The sequence below is a fragment of the Macaca nemestrina genome, chromosome 12 (genome assembly GCF_043159975.1).
Source record: "Macaca nemestrina isolate mMacNem1 chromosome 12, mMacNem.hap1, whole genome shotgun sequence".
NCBI classification, from domain to species: Eukaryota; Metazoa; Chordata; class Mammalia; order Primates; family Cercopithecidae; genus Macaca; species Macaca nemestrina.
The window spans coordinates 69,759,632-69,773,328 of NC_092136.1; the positions used below are offsets into that span (position 1 = coordinate 69,759,632).

General features: G+C 37.4%; 1 protein-coding gene and 1 pseudogene across 2 annotated transcripts in view; one reads left to right on the forward strand and one right to left on the reverse strand.

Moving 5' to 3' along the window:
• Nucleotides 1-13,697, reverse strand: part of LOC105468643 (matrix metallopeptidase 26) — a 363,923-nt gene that overhangs the window by 132,987 nt on the left and 217,239 nt on the right. The gene's annotated exons all lie outside the window — the stretch shown is intronic.
• On the forward strand, nucleotides 10,485-11,435 carry LOC105468922 (olfactory receptor 51H1-like; annotated as a pseudogene).

The following is a 13,697-nucleotide window of genomic DNA, read 5'->3' on the forward strand; positions in this document are numbered from 1 at the left end:
TTGGGGTGGAGAGTTCTGTAGATGTCTATTAGGTCTGCTTGGTGTAAAGCTGAGTTCAAGTCCTGGATATCCTTGTTAACTTTCTGTCTCGTTGATCTGTATAATGTTGACAGTGGGTTGTTACTTAGTCTCCCACTATTATTGTGTGGGAGTCTAAGTCTCTTTGTCAGAATCAAATAGACCCTCTTTGTAGGTCTCTAAGGACTTGCTTTATGAATCTGGGTGCTTCTGTATTGGGTGCATATATATTTAGGATAGTTAGCTCTTCTTGTTGAATTGATCCCTTTACCATTATGTAATGGCCTTCTTTGTCTCTTTTGATCTTTGTTGGTTTAAAGTCTGTTTTATCAGTGACTAGGATTGCAACTCCCGCTTTTCTTGTTTTCCATTTCCTTGGTAGATCTTCCTCCATTCCTTTATTTTGAGCCTATGTGTGTCTCTGCACGTGAGATGGGTCTCCTGAAGACAGCAAACTGATGGGTCTTGACTCTTTATCCAGTTTGCCGGTCTGTGTCTTTTAATTGGATCATTTAGCCGATCTACATTTAAGGTTAATATTGTTATGTGTGAATTTGATCCTGTTATTATGATGTTAGCTGGTTATTTTGCTTGTTAGTTGATGCAGTTTCTTCCCAGCATTGATGGTCTTTACAATTTGCGTTTTTTTTGTAGTGACTGGTACTGGTTGTTCCTTTCCATGTTTAGTGCTTCCTTCAGGAGCTCTTACAAGTCAGGCCTGGTGGTGACAAAATCTCTCAGCATTTCCTTGTCTGTAAAGGATTTTATTTCTCCTTCACTTATGAAGCTGTGCTAACAGTGAGTGAGGCTCCGTGGGCATGTAACCCTGCAAGCCAGGCACAGGATATAATCTCCTGGTGTTGTTTGCTAAGACTGTTGGAAAAGCACAGTATCAGGGTGGTAGTTTTCTGATTTTCCTGGTACCATCTGTCATGGCTTCCCTTGGCTAGGAAAGGGAATTCCCCAACCCCTTGCTCTTCCTGGGTGAGGTGATGCCCTGCCCTGTTTCAACTCACACTCCGTGGGCTACACCCACTGTCCAACAAGCCCCAGTGAGATGAACCCAGTACCTCAGTTGGAAATGCAGAAATCACCTGTCTTCTGCATTGCTCATGCTGGAAGCTGTAGACTGGAGCTGTTCCTATTCAGCAATCCTGGAAACTCCTCCAGTGTTCTTTATTTCTTCCTTGGATTTAATTAATGTCTGGTGTCATTTCTACTCACCATGAAGACATCCCTTAACATTTCTTGGTTTCTCGTAGGGTAGATTTTCTAGCAATAAAGTCTTTAGGCTTGTATTTATTAGGGAATTTATTTATTCTACGTTTGTTTTTGAAGAATAATTTCACTGAATACAGAATTCTTGAGGGTTTTTGTTTCTCTCAGAACTTTATAAATGTCAATCCAATGCCTTCTAGCCTCTGGTTGTTTTTTTGTTTGTTTGTTTGTTTGTTTGTTTTTTCCAGATGAAATATCATGCATTGATTCAATCTTGTTAACCTTGTACTTGGTGAGTCATTTTTCTTGTGCTGTTATCAGTCTTGGTATTTCAGCAGTTTTATTGTGATTTACCTATGTGTTAATATCTTTACACGTATTCCAATTTAGTTTTCTTGAACTTACTTAACCTGTAGACTAATGTATTTGTTATTCAATCTAGAACAGTTTTAAAGTTATATTTGCAAGCATTGATTCTGTCACTTTCATTTTTTCTTCAGGAACTTCAATTACACAAATTTGGTATGCTGATATTGTCCCACAAATGTCTGAAACTCTATTTATTTGTCTTAAATATTTTTCTACATATTATTTTGATTTGATGTTTTCTATTTACTTATCTTCATGTTTATAGATTCTTACTTCTACCATCTTAAATCAGCTATTGAGTCTATCTAGTAATTTTTTAAAAAATTTTTGGTTCATTGTAATTTTCAACTCAAATTTCTATTAGCTTTTTAAATGCATTCTTTTTCTTTATGGATATTATATATTTGTTCAATCACTATCATCACATTTAATTATTTTAATATAATTTTTAATGGTCTCAACACATTTATAATACACTATTGGAATTATTTGTTTGCTAAAATCAATATACGGGCCTTTTCCAAGTAAAATTCTACTGATTGTTATACTTGCTTTAATTTTCAACTTTTATTTTAAGTTCAGGGGTATATGTGTAGGATGTGCATGTTTGTTACATAGGTAAATGTGTGCCTTGGTGGTTTGCTGCACAGATCACCCTATCACCCAGGTATTAAGCCCAGCATCCATTAGCTATTCTTCCTGGTGCTACGCCTCCTCACACACCCTTCCCTCCAACACACCTGAGTGTGTGTTGTTCCCACCATGTGTCCATGTGTTCTCATCATTCAGCTCCCACTTATAAGTAAAAACAAGTGTGGTTTTTTTTTTTTTTTTCTATTTCTGGGATAGTTTGCTAAGGATAATGTCCTCCGGCTCCATCCATGTCCTTCGAAAGGACATGATTTCATTCCTTTTTATGGCTCCATAGTATTACATGGTGTATCTATAGCACATTTTCTTTAACCAGTCTATCAATAATAGGTATTTAGGTTGACTTCATGTCTTTGCTATTGTGACTAGTGCTGCAATGAACATGCACATGCATGTGCCTTTACAATAGAATGATTTTTATTCTTTTAGGTATATACTCAGTAATGGGATTTCTTGGTCAAATGGTATTTCTTCCTCTAGGTCTTTGAGTAAATGCCATAACTTCTTCCACAATGGTTGAATTAATTTATACTCCCACTAAGAGTGTAAAAGTGTTCCTTTTTCTTCCCAACCTTGCCAGCATCTTTTGTTTTTTGACTTTTCAGTAATAACCATACTGATTAGTGTAAGACAGCATCTTGGCCGGGCATGGCAGCTCACATCTGTAATCCCAGAACTTTGGGAGGTCAAGGTGGGGGCAGATCATGAGGTCAGGAGTTCGAAACCAGCTTGGCCAACTACTAAAAATACAAAAATTAGCCAGGCATGATGGCACACACCTGTAACCCCAGCTACTCAGGAGGCTGAGGCAGGAGAATCACTTGAACCCAGGAGGTGGAGGTTGCAGTGAGCCCAGATCACATCACTGCACTCTAGCTTGGGCAACAGAGTGAGACTCCATTAAAAAAAAAAGAAAGAAAGAAAAAGGACAGCATCTCATTGTGGTTTTGATTTGCAGTCCTCTAATGATCAGTGATGTTGAACTTTTGGTCATATGTTTAAAAAAAAAGAAAGAAAGAAAAAGGACAGCATCTCATTGTGGTTTTGATTTGCAGTCCTCTAATGATCAGTGATGTTGAACTTTTGGTCATATGTTTGTTGGTCACATGTATGTCTTCTTTTGAGACATGTCTGTTCATGTCCTTTGCTCACTTTTTAATGGGGTTGTTTTTTTCTTGTAAATTTGTTTAAATTCCTTATAGATATTAGATATCAGATGCACAGATTGCAAAAGTTTTGTCCTTTTCTTCATGTTGTCTATTTTCTCTGTTGATAGTTTCTTTTGCTGTGCAGAAGCTCTTTACTTTAATTATTTCCCGTTGGTCAATTTTTGGTTTTGTTGCAATTGCTTTTGGCATCTTTGTCATGAAATCACTCCCCGTGCCTATGTCCTGAATGGTATTGCCTAGGTTTTCTTCTGGGATTTTTAAATTTTGGGTTTTACATTTAAGTCTTTAGTTCATCTTGAGTTGATTTTTGTGTATGGTGTAAGGAAAAGGTGCAGTTTCAGTTTTCTGCCTGTGGCTAGCCAGTTCCCCCAGCACCATTTGTTAAATAGGGAATCATTTCCCCATTACTTATTTTTCCATGTTCTCCCTGTGAAATGTCCTGATGACTCCTGCTTACAAGCTCAGGAGCAAATGTCAAAGATCAGATGGTTGCAGGTGTGTAATCTTCTTTCTGGGTTTTCTGTTCTTTTCCATTGGTCTATATGTCTGTTACTGTACCTGTACCATGCTATTTTGGTTACTGTAGCCTTGTAATATAGTTTGAAGTCAGGTGGCATAATGTCTCCAATTTTTTTCTTTTTGCTTAGGATTGCCTTGGCTATTCAGGCTCTTTTTTGGTTCCATATGAATTTTAAAATAGTTTTTATAATTCTGTGAAGAATGCCAATAGTAGTTTAATGGGAATGGCATTGAATCTATAAATTGCTTTGGGCAGTATGACCATTTTCATGATATTGATTCTTCCAATCCATGAGCATGAAATGTTTTCTCATTTGCTTGTGTTTTCTTGTTTCCTCGAAAGTCTCATAGGTTTTTGTTATCAACCAGGTATCATGGATATAATAGAAACCTTAGATTCTTAATTGCTTTAAGAGATTTGTTGTGTTTTTAAATTATTTTGTTTATTTTTAGTAACTTGTATGAATTTAAACTGAAATTTGTCTTCTCAAAATAAATCTCTTGCAATAATTGTTGCCACTGATCATTTCAGATCACTCATATTTCACATTATTACACTAAGTGTAACCACTGATTACTTCCAGATCATTTTATTTGTATTCCACTTTCTTAGCCTGGCTTCCTACGAATTGCCCATGAGTATACACATCTTGGTGGTATGCCAATATTGAGGCAGAAATTGCTGTTAAAACCCTTCAGTCAGAAACACTTGCACTGATTGATTTGAGTGCTGTGTGTAGCATACATTTAATATTCAACCAGTTTTCAAGTCTCTCTTTGCTTTCTCATGCCAGAAAGCTCTCTCGAGTTTCTCTCACATGTTTGAAAACTTTCTCACAAAGCCAGAGATATATGGAGAGCCCTGCCATAACAATAATTTCCAGGTTCTCCCTGTAAAATATCCCGATGACTACTAAAACTGGATGGCGCTTGTTTATTTCGAACTGAGTTTTCCAGTCTTAGTTAACCAAGTTTTGCTTTTTTCTTTCTACCTGAAGTTGAGTCTGCACTGTCTGGCAGCACAACTGCTGGTTTGTCAACCACTCCCAACCTGGTAAAACTACTGCTGAAACAATTACTCCTCTTATTCCTCCTACTCCTCTGTCAGAGGAAGAAGAAGAAGAAGGAAGAAGGAAGAAGAAGAAGAAGGAGAAGGAGAAGGAGAAGGAGAAGGAGAAGGAGGAGGAGAAGGAGAAGAAGAAAAGAAGAAGAAGAAGAAGAAGAAGAAGAAGAAGAAGAAGAAGAAGAAGAAGAAGAAGAAGAAGAAGAAGAAGAAGAAGAAGAAGGAGGAGGAGGAGGAGGAGGAGGAGGAGGAGGAGGAGGAGGAGGAGGAGGAGGAGGAGGAGGAGGAGAGGGAAAGGGAGGGGGAGGGGGAGGCGGAGGAAGAAGAAGAAGGAAAAGAATAATAATTTGACAATGGCAGGAGAGTGGTATTTTGGCCTGAAGTTGTAAAGGCTTTCGAGAATGAGTGTTTCTCAACATGTTGCCTGTTTTAGTTAGTTTTCATAGAGTCAAATTTTTTGAAGTTTTTTTTTGGTTCATATATTCCCCCTTTTTGAGCAAAGAGGATTCATTAGTTCTACTTCAGAGGAAATTTCCCTTCCTAATAATTATTTTTCATGCTTTAGAGTGTTTTGCATTAAAATTAAACAAAGAAATTAGACAAATACTGGCTAATTTCTTTTTCCTAATGAAAAAGGAAACCAGATCTCTGATGCTAGTAGAGATAATCAAGCAGAGGAAAAAATAAAGTGTCATAATTTGGAAGCAATGAAAGAATATGTGAGGCCTTTGGCAATTAATTTATAATTTTATTAATAAATAAATTTAAAATGAGAATAGTCAATATGCTTATATGACTTCCATTAGGCCTATTTGGTTGTATAAATGCTGATGGGAAGGAGGAGGAATAGCTGGACTTCACCAGTAGAACTCATTTAATAATAGCTAACAAGGAATGCTGAATGAATGAGTGGTTAAATAACCTTCCCTAAGTCTAACGAGCTGACAAAATTAAAACTGTAAATTAAAACACGGTATATAAGACTCATGAACTCTGTTCTTTTTATTATATTTAACCATTTTAGATATGAACAGGAAGACCTTTCATGGATTAAGCTCCCGATAATAGGAAATTACTGGGATAATATAGGAGTCTTTCTGAAGTTGATTCTAGCAGTGGCATTAGTTTCTGTGACATGGAGGAGTCAAGGCCTGATACCTTCAGGGAAGTTCAAGCCACCAGTTTAACACTCAGGGGGAGTTGCATCAAGCATTTTGTGTGTTTTTAGTTCTATCCCCAACAGTATTTCAGACAGAAATATTCACAATTTTTTATTAAAAATATATTGACACACATTATAAAGCCCTAGCTCTTAATGTTTATAGCATGCATTGTCTCTTTTCGGTTGTAGTACACAGTGGGGAAGAAATGTGTTTAGAAATTAAAAATAAATGAATAGCCTTCGGCCATATAATCTCAATCATGCCTAAACTAAAGCATCACCACAAGAACTGTTTATATGGGACTTTCGTTTTCTGCTGTGATTATGTGAATATGCCTGTGATGGAAAATAAATGAGATCAAAAGGGCATAAAGATGTGATAGAAAGGATCTGTGAACAATTTAAGGCCTGACCACACAGAGGCACAGACTAGAGAAACCAGCTGTTCTTGTATTTTTAAGAATTACCTCATTAATGCAAAACATCCTTACAGAGAAATACATTAAATTAAATGCAAGAAATTATACATGAGGTATTGGAATAACAATTCAGAAAACCAAAGAAGTTCAGCAAATTCAAAGAACATTTTTTTAGATGCTCCTGATAGGCAGAGTCCAGACAATCATTTTATCCATTCCAAACAACAGTAAACTCCAGCTCTGTTTCATGGCAAATTGCAACACTATGTCATCATTGAGACTGAGACTGGCTTTGGAGTGAGAAGACCTCAACTGAAATTGGGCTGGAACTGTAAATCTTACTTAGTGATTAAACATGATTCAAATCAGTGTGTGTTTGCGCATGCATACACATGCAATTGTGTGCATGAACGTGAGTTCACACCTGGCTAAGACTATGCAAATAAAATTAAAATGAAGAAAAATTTTGCATAAATGTTGACTGAATAGAGGACAGTTTGACAGATAAAGGAAGGGTTTAGAATCCTTAGGGAAATTAGGAAGGTATAGCTCAAGTGGCACTGCATAACACCCTTCATGGGAGTTCTTTCAGAGAAGTTGTGAAATTCTTGAAGAATCTTGATGACTCTAGACATCAACAGAGGTTTGAGCAGTCTTATAAGGGCCTCTACATGCTAGTCTCAGGAAAGGAAAGAAACCAAATTAGTTCTGAACCATAGCACCAGGTTGATAAAGGTAATAAATTAATCTTAAAAGATTTTTTCCATGTCCTCTACATAGCAAGCTCTGTGTAAGATTATTTAGGACATTTTTAAATTAAATCCTCACAAAGATTCTAGAGAGGAATGTGATAAGGACAGATGAGAATAGTGTATAGAGTGTCATGTGGTGGTAGAAAGCAAAGATGGAAAGAAAAGGTAAAATGCAGGTGTTGTTATTAGGAGTAAAAGAAGAAGACATACACTATGGGGAGGACGTAGTGCAAGGCTAGGCATAAAATAAAGATGGAATGGAAGAATGTATAAGAATTTCATTGGGAGATAGAGAAAGGAGGTGTCTGGAAATTAAAGAAGATTAAAAGAATGAATATGAAGAATGGAGATAAGAATGAAAAAAAGAAGATGAGGGTGAAACACTGATTCAGGTAAGGAAAATCAGAGTCAAAAACATAGGGATAAACAAGAATCAACTATTTGCATGGAAGAACAGGGTTTCAGCAGGTCCTCAGGACTTCAGGAATGTTAAAGATTTTTCAAGTAGGTCCCGAGAAAAACCACTAGTAGGGATGAACCAGCTGGTCGTTCCCACCTGAAAACCACAAGAATGGCTGGGGATACAGAACAGCAGGCCCAAACAAGTGAAGGCTCTCACTTAACATTTAAAGTAAAACAAAACCCCTCCTCAGAGTGCAGGCAGAAGGTTAGGCAGGCATCACAAAGTGCTTTGTTTAGATCTCACCATTGTGATTTCTGGGAGGGAGGGGCCCAAATTTTGTTAGAAAGACACAACACAACAAGTATGAGTGGACTACACTACCTTTCAAAAATTCTTCTGTGTCTAAGATACCCAAATCTGTAAAATAACTTATTAGCAGTCACGTTTTTCTAACAGAAAATCCTCATCCTAGAGCAAAGAAACGAGGCAGAAAAGGTAGGAAAACTACTTGTTCTTACACGCCTGATCTCATTCCTACTTCAGAGCTCCCAGACGAGATTTTGAAATGTTTTTCGCTCTTCTCGCAAGTACCTAGGAAAGAACAAAGACACCAGAGTACCTCTCACAGACTCCCAATTTTAAGTTTTTGTCTGTGGTCTCTTAGAAAAATAGATTTTTCTCTTTGTTGAAAATTTTTAATTCATCTGCAGGAGATCAGAACAGAGTTTGAGGGATTATAAGACTTCTCTTCTGAAAGAAGATTGACGTTCAGTCATCCATATTCACCCATTCATTGTTTTATGTCTTAATTGCACTAATATGGAAAAAATTAACAATGCCTTGCATATGCTCAATGAGGTGATGAACCATAAAACAGTCCTTTACATTAGGAAATTTTAACTTCTAGTAGGAGAGATGGACATTAAACAAATACATACACAATGTTTAACTATACTCACTGATAAGAAGGAAGAGCCCAAAAATATGAAAACAACATATGAGGAAACCTTAAGCTACTATGGATATTTGGAATCGGCATAATTGGGAAGGATAGCTAGGCTTTGCTTAGGCAAAGAAGAGCTTCACGAGGGGTGAAGAAAAACATAAAGACCTGGAAAGAATTCATGGAGAAACGCTATATCAGGAAGTGTCTCACTGGGACCCAGGAACTTAAAGACTGCAAATTTGGCCGGGCGCGGTGGCTCAAGCCTGTAATCCCAGCACTTTGGGAGGCCGAGGCGGGCGGATCACAAGGTCAGGAGATCGAGACCACAGTGAAACCCCGTCTCTACTAAAAATACAAAAAATTAGCCGGGCGCGGTGGCGGGCGCCTGTAGTCCCAGCTACTCAGGAGGCTGAGGCAGGAGAATGGCGGGAACCCGGGAGGCGGAGCTTGCAGTGAGCCGAGATCGCGCCACTGCACTCCAGCCTGGGCAACAGCGTGAGACTCCGTCTCAAAAAAAAAAAAAAAAAAAGACTGCAAATTTGGCTGGATTAAAGAGACTGAAGGGGAGAGTAAATGGTGTGAGTCGGTGCTAGAGAGGTAGGTAGGGGTTGAATCTCGCTTTACATTGAGGGCTAAGATAAGGATTTAGAGCTTTGTTCTAAGTACATTGGGAACCCTTAAAGGAGTTTTATTTGAGATAAATAAATGAGATTTATATTTGTTCTAAAAAAGTCTAGTGTAACTGCCGAATGAAGAATGTATTAGAAAGGGGCATTCATGGATACAGAAAGATCAGTTAGGGAGCCTGAAAGAACTGGGCTAAGTATTACCTTATACCTTATATGTGGTTGTTTATGAGCCAATAAGCTTTATTTTCTTCTAGCTAGCTTAAAATGAGACTATGGAAATTATAAATTGTTTAAATTTCTAAAGATTAAATGTTAAATAGAATAATTTCATCCAATAATGTGTCTATTTGCATATGTAATTCATTACAATTATCCTTACAATAGATATCCAGGATACATACTCTCTCTCTCTCTATATATATATATATATATATATACACACACACACACGAACATATTAGATTTAAAAAAGGCAAAAACTGCAATTACTTTTGCACCAACCTAGTATATTTATGTGTATGTGTATATAGAAGTATATATGTGTATACTTGGAAGCTGTATGTATCTATATGTATATGTATCTATATACATATAGATTCATATATATAGATATATACATATATGTATATACATATATATACATATATATAAAATATCCTCATACATCCTCATACACATGGATTTATGTGGATGTAGGTTCTGATGACAGTGGGATTGTATATAGTCGTGGGTGTGTTGTGATGGTATTGTGAGGTTTTTTTAGTGGAGTTTTAAAAAATTATTTAGCAATATGCTCTATGTTATTAAGACCTTGGTTACGTCTACTTCTTTTCTGCTAAACCTTGAAAACTATATGAGGAGGATATATCAAAGGAGACAGCAAAATTCTTTATGGTCTAAACACTGGATGTTTACTCTTGTTTCCATTTTTCAAATAAAGAAATTTATTCCAAGAGAAGGGAGGTAATCACATGTGACTGTGTAGGAAGGAAAAAGACAAAGTGTTACAAGTATCATCTAAAAGTTGTTTTTTAACTTTATTCTTTCCTCTGCTATTCTACCTATGTATTCATAAAGCCATTGTTCTGTCCATATGAGAATATATATTCTATTTAGGAGCTGCGAACCAAGTGGAAGAGTCTAGCCCCACCGATGGTGAGAACAACATGATGAACTTGAATGCATCATATGCCAACCGCCATAGTTTCATCTTGACAGGTATCCCAGGAATGCCAGACAAGAACTCATGATTGGCCTTTCCCCTGGGATTTCTCTACACACTTACACTCCTGGGAAAGGGTACCATCCTAGCTATCATCAAGGTGGAGCCGAGTCTCCTTGAGCCCATGTACTACTTCCTCTCTATCTTGGCTCTCACTGACGTTAGTCTCTCCATGTCCACCTTGTCCTCCACGCTCAGCATATTCTGGTTTAATGCCCCTGAGATTGTTTTTGATGCATGCATCATGCAGATGTTCTTCATCCATGTATTTGGAATAGCATAACCAGGAGTCCTAGTGTCCACGGCCTTTGACAGATTTGTGGCCATCTGAAACCCATTACACTATGCTTCCATCCTCACTCACAGTGTTATTGGAAAGATTGGAATAGCTGTCCTCATCCGGGCAATCTGTGTGGTCTTCCCTGTGCCCTTCCTTATAAAGCATCTACCCTTCTGCCATTCCAATGTCTTGTCGCATTCATATCATCTTCACCAAGATATGATGTGGCTAGCTGGTGCCAGCACCCGTGTCAACAGCCTCTGTGGCTTCATGGTCGTCATCTTCACACTGGGGCTCGATGCCCTCCTCATTCTAATGTCTTATGTACTCATCCTGAAGACTGTGCTGGGCATTGCCTCCAGAGGTGAAAGGCTCACAATCCTCAGCACCTGCCTCTCTCACATGTCTGCCGTGTTCCTCTTCTATGTTCCTTTCATTGGTGCCTCCATGATTCACAGATATGGAGAACATTTATCACCAGTAGTGCACATGCTCATGGCCAATATATACCTACTGCTCCCCGCTGTGCTAAACCCCATTGCCTACAGTGTGAAGACCAAGCAGATTCAAAGAAGGATCATTCAAGTGTTCCAGAGGAGAAAAAATAGGGTCTAGTAGAATAGAATCATGTGTAAGAAGTAGAGTAAGTATCCACTGGAAGAATTAATTATTTAATTTTCCACAGTTACGGTGCATCAAATTTTGTACATCTGGGGAAATGCAGGAATGGGTAAGGCTTGTGGGTGAAGATACATAACAGGTCATTTTTGTTCTGTATATACCGTATTTTGGAATGTGTGCATTTTGACTTATGGTATCACAAAATCTAAATCTAATTCATTAAGTAGCTTCACACTTTTCTTTGACACTGGAGATGAGCATCAGTGAGAACAAATTATCACATTCATCCAGATAACACTTATGTATGCTTATTCATAAAATATTAAGTTATATTTTACCCTTGGTTATCAATTTAATAATAATTACAGTAAGAAAGATTCAAGAAGTCCTATAGCAAGACCAAAGGTCATGGTATCTGATATATATATTTTTCTTAGAGTAAGGAAAAGTGTTATAGGATCAAAAATTTATCTTTATGTTTAGGCAGTTATTGGTAATGGATATCTGTGATGAAATAAAAGTGGGCATATCTGTGGTTCCTTGATGCATACTTTTTTCCCTTTCTATGGCATCACTTTTTTACATATTTATCATAGTTCTAGTTTCTTGCCACATACTTAGTAGACTAATAGGTGTTCTGCCTTTGCTTTTTTGACTCAGCATAAATGACAATAATTTTGCTGTGTACTAGAGGATGCAGTAAAATTTTACTGAGTAAAGTTATTCCTGGGTTTTGTGTAAGGCAAGTGAAGATTCTCAGCATAGAGAAATTTAAAAATTGAAGGTACACAAATGTGGGTATATGTGCAATATGTCTGTGCAGTGAGTCTAGTACATGCTTTAGGAATTGTGTTAATCATTATACAACAAAGTTGCTAGAGTGATTACTTATTCATTCAATAGATATTCATTGAACACTGATGAAATGCCAGTCATGATGCTAGACCCTGGAGATACAGGGGAAAATACAGCAATTTTCTGCTCAAACTTTGGATGATTTTTCTGTAGAAAAAGATGCATACAGACAATTACAAGGCAATTACCTATTACACTGTAATATCACATTTAATTTGTTAATATGAAAATATGCTAGCAGATTTTATAGAGCATATCAGTAAATTTCCCCAACAACTTTGGGAAAAAGCATTAATCAACATTTACATGTGAGAGAAATGGGACTTAGAGTCATTGAGTAACTATTCAAGGTCATACAGTTTCCAAGTGACAGAGCTAGATTCAAAATATGTGATTGTATTGTTTGGCCCAAATGAATTGCATTTCTAATTTTTTACAAGTCTATCTCTCCGTACAAAATCGTAAGGACTGAGTTCAGTGTTAGGCTTTGTGTCTTCTCCATGCCCTGCGTGGGTGCTCAATATGTTCTTCCTGCTCAAAAAAAAAAAAAAAAAAAAAAAATCCTACTTTTGAGAAAAATCCTACTTTTGAGTAGAACGTTTTCTGTGTTTCAGACCCCTTTTCAATAGATCTGTGCACTCAAGTACCCCTGCCAAGGAGGAATTTATAAATATACAGGCTTCCTTGTGTACACATAAATGCTTTCTCTGTGTTGGGATGTAGGCATGCCTGATCATTGATTGCTGCCTTATTCTGAGAAGAGAGGAAATGGAGACAAACTTGATGGAGTAAGGAAGGGCAGAAACTTCTCTAGTCACACACTGAGGAAAGGCCTGAGCTGGGACTCCTGGGAGATGCCAGGTCTCCTGCTTCTGCAGTGCTTCTCCTCCTTTGCTACACCTAAGGCAATCTCAGCCCTATTGTCCAGGAACCTTGGGAAAAGGATAATACCTCAGGGCTAATTTCTTCTGTAGCTGTTACTAGACAAGTTGCCATTGTCGATGAGCCAACTGCTCAGTGAGAGCAAGAGCTCCCAGAGAAGCAATACTGGGGCTTACTCACTTTTAAAAATGCTATGTGAGACCTCTTTAGAACACAATATTCATCATTCACGTATTTCTTCATGTAACAAATGAACTTGTCCTATTAATACTTATGCCATTACAGGCCACTAAGTGCTGGGCATGCAGTAGTAAGAGTGATTTAGTGGACACATTTAAAACAACTTCAATTAATTATGAAATTTTTTTTTAAATATGGCTGTTGAGGGCTAGTAAAACAGAAGACACATTAAAGAGTTCCTTGAAGTTCCTGAAGAAATGAATGAATGGATGAATTTTCCCCATGCCTTGTGCTATTCAATAAAACTATCTTCATAAAGTTGATAACTCAAACCACCAT